We start from the raw sequence: 4,182 nt of genomic DNA, 5'->3' as shown, positions 1-4,182 counted from the left end.
GTAATGAATAGGCCAGACTATTCGGTGTATGTGAAGGCAAACAATAAATGTGCCGTAACCAAAGAGAAGGATCCAATATAGTACTGTCTGGCCAGTCAAAGAACCCCATAACTCTCTAGCGGTAGTACCTCAACGGGTGCCTGGTGCCCTGGACAACCTACTACCTATTTTAACTTGAAGGTTCTATGTTTTTTTTCAACTTTAAGATTCAAGCATAAGACTTAGATTTTACCTAACTTTTCTCATTGGTATTATTAGTGTGCTGTGCATATCAAATGAGTCTCATTTCCATATGGTTAATGAAAAATTCTTTACTCCTATTCTCTAAGCATGACCCCACCACCACTGCTCTTTCTCTCCACTTTCTTATCTTTCTTGATATTTCTAAACCTCATTATTTTTCTATCTTTTATTATGAAATACACATTTACAATCTTACAGTTTATAACATATACATCATAGTATATTTACATGAATATTGTTTTTAATTTACATAGAGTATTTACAATTGAAATTTTTACTATTTATCTAAATATGTTTTTAAATAAAATATATCTTAGTGTGAATACTTTTTTAATGGAAGTCTTAATTCCTATTAATAGCTAAGCTATAACTTAATTGGAAATACTATTACAACAAGCTTCAGGGTCCCAATAAGAGATACTACCGCTAGAGAGTTATGGGGTCCTTTGACTGGCCAGACAGCACTACATTGGATCCTTCTCTCTGATTACGGTTCTTTCCCTTTGCCTACACAGACACCGAATAGTCTGGCCTATTTTTCACAGATTCTCCTCTGTCCTCAATCACCTGAAAACACTGAGATTACCAAACAATTCTTCTTCACCCAAGGGGTTAACTACTGCACTAATTGTTCAGTGGCCACTTTCCTCTTGGTAAGGGTAGAAGGGAGCTAGGACAATTCACTGTAAACAAATTTGCCGTAGGACAATTGATTGTAAGACTTTTCGCCGTAAGAAAATTTGCCGTACGGATATTTTGCCGCAATGACATTTCGCCGTAAAATGTATATTATAGTTTTTAGCTTATTTCTTTTAGAGATCAATGTAACTACAGTATATTCATATAGTTATCGTCAAGTATAGTTATCTTCAAGTATATTTTTCACTTCATTGATTTTCATGTATTCATTTAATTATAATTATATATAAGAAAACTATAAAAAAAAAGTGGAGACCACGCACTTTATTTAAAAAGTGTTCTTAAAAAAATCAAAGTTAAAAATCATGAAGTTCATAGCAATTGCTCGTATATAATGTTGTTTTACATTTTGATCATAACCTCTGACAATACTTAGTGTGCGCTTATAAAAATTATAGTATTGTTTCTTGACTGCTGTTTCACCTCTTTCTGCATCGATTATCTTCTTTTTAGAAAGATATTCTTCATTTTTCAATACATTGACGAGTTTCCATAAATGTGGATGCGTATTGGTCACAGATGCTTAAAGCGCATTATGGAACTCTTCTACTCCATTGTTGGTATTAGCCATCTGATCTAGGGTTCTTTAATAAACATTCCAAAGTTCGATAGGAAAAGTTGGAGAAACTCTTCGACGACGAGGTCCCCTCCATCTCTCTCCCCCAATGTAATGAGTTTCAAAGTATGCAACTAGTTCTTGTGGTAAGTCATCGTCATCAACCAACTCTATAAATGCATCAATATTCCGTCTTGTATGTACTCTTTGCAGTTTTTTTTTTTTCAACACACTTCCAATAAACCTTGCCTCCATATTCTCTTTCTTGCCTGTAAATGAAGTTGGAATCATCTACGAGCTTATCACAACCTCTGGTGCTTTTGATAGTGCACGGCATCGTAGGGATTTAAGTTTCAACTGATAAAAGTAGATAATACAAAGGTTTAAGATAAAAAAAGATAAAAAATATGGTAAAGTACCGAATTTGTAATGACCTCATTAAACATTTGACGACGGGTGTCAAAATTTATAACGATCCTTCTCTCTCTCTCTCTCTCTCTCTCTCCTCTCTCTCCTCTCTCTCTCTCTCCTCTCTCTCTCTCTCTCTCTCTCTCTCTTCATTCTTTTTTTTAATCTATACATTACAAAACATATACATTTTACGGCGAAATGTCCTTGCGGCAAAATATCCGTACGACAATTTTTCTCACGGCAAAATGTCTTACAATCAATTATCCTACGGTAAATTTGTTTACGGCAAATTGTCCGGTCTCCGGGTAGAAGAGGACTCCTTAGCCATGGTAAGCAGCTCTTCTAGGAGAAGGACACTCCAAAATCAAACCTTTGTTCTCTAGTCTGGGGTAGTGCCATAGCCACTGTACCATGGTTTTCCACTGTCTTGGGGTAGAGATCTCTTGCTTGAGGGTACACTCGGACACACTATTATATCTAGTTTCTCTTACTTTTGTTTTGTTAAGATTTTTGTAGTTTATATAGGAAATATTTTATTTTACTGTTACTTTTCTTAAAATCTTTTATTTTTCCTTGTTTCCTTTCCTCACTGGGCTATTTTCCCTGTTGGAGCCCCTGGGCTTATAGCATTCTGCTTTTCCAACTTGGGTTATGGCTTAGCAATTAATAATAATAATAATAATAATAATAATAATAATAATAATAATATGGAGCCGTATAGCCAATAAGATGAAAAATCTGTGTCGCTCTACGACAACATTTATTCCAGGATTTTTACCGTCTTAAAAAATGGATAGATTGACGTAAAGGAGTGATATTACGGTCACCAACCCGTAAAACATAATAACAGAGTATGGTAAAAATTACGGTCGCCTGTATTTTACTGAAATACGGCTGAGAACAGTATATTTTTACGAATTTCCGATTAAAATTACGGTTTTTTTTAATTGTAATAAAATAAATTAATAGATAAATAAATAAATAGATAACGTAAAGTTATAAATAACGGATTCGTGTCTAGCTGCTTAAAAAAATACGTTTACACTAAATTTGAAGTTCCATTGGATAATTATATTCTATTTATGGATCTTGCATTACAAATATACTTTCCTAAAATAGAGTTTCCGAGTTTTTAAGGTTTCAGTTTTCAGAAACAAAAGACAAAGAAAAAAAAATTCCTTGCAATATTATTCTAAGTGCAAAACCCTTATAAAAGAACTATGACGTGAGTGAATAACACTAAAGCTTTATGATTGTATGAGAGAGAGAGAGAGAGAGAGAGAGAGAGAGAGAGAGAGAGAGAGAGAGAGAGAGAGAGTATCTATGTTAAGTCAGACTTTTAGAGAGAGAGAGAGAGAGAGATAGAGAGTATCTATGTTAAGTAGTTAGAGAGAGAGAGAGAGAGAGAGAGAGAGAGAGAGAGAGAGAGAGAGAGAGAGAGTCTAAGAGTATCTATGTTAAGTCGTACTTTTAGAGAGAGAGAGAGAGAGAGAGAGAGAGAGTATCTATGTTAAGTAGTACATTTAGAGAGAGAGAGAGAGAGAGAGAGAGAGAGAGAGAGAGAGAGAGAGAGAGTATCTATGTTAAATCGTACTTTTAGAGAGAGAGAGAGAGAGAGAGAGAGAGAGAGTGCTGGATGAGTGTTGGGTTAGCAACTATCTGATTAGTATTCTGTAGTAGTTTTCGTAAACAAAAGACAAAGAAATAAAAAATAAAAAATAAATCTTTGTAATATTATACCAAGTGCTAAATTCTTATAAAAGAACTATAACGTGAATGAATGACACTAAAACTTCATGATTGTTTATGTACGAGAGAGAGAGAGAGAGAGAGAGAGAGAGAGAGAGAGAGAGAGAGAGAGAGAGAGTTAAGCCGTACTTTTGCTTGCTCTAGTCCGAACAAGCAGGTCAAGGTGAAGTTACAAGACGATAAACAAAGAAAAAAAAACGTAAAAAAAAAATTTATGTGGCTTCTAAGTCGAGCTTTCGATCTATCTGGAACTGAATCTTCTCCGAGAGGCCTCAAGACCGACCAGCTGCCGACGAACTAGTGATAAAGAAAGGCGAGTGACAGCTCGCTAGACACCAGGCGAAATTAACATGAAAGGCATAAGGAATGGAAGGATCCTAAAACAGAAGAACATTCAGAAATAATATCAAAGTCCAGTCAGCGTCCTTTAGTCTAGAGAAAGGTCATGATTAAAGAACGAAATAAAATATGACATTAATGATATAATTGTTATTAATAGCTCATGTGGGGGAAGGTAGCTTAAT

The sequence above is a fragment of the Palaemon carinicauda genome, chromosome 7, assembly GCF_036898095.1.
Source record: "Palaemon carinicauda isolate YSFRI2023 chromosome 7, ASM3689809v2, whole genome shotgun sequence".
NCBI classification, from domain to species: domain Eukaryota; kingdom Metazoa; phylum Arthropoda; class Malacostraca; order Decapoda; family Palaemonidae; genus Palaemon; species Palaemon carinicauda.
The sequence above is the reverse complement of the archived record's forward strand: the minus strand, read 5'-3'. Positions refer to the sequence as shown.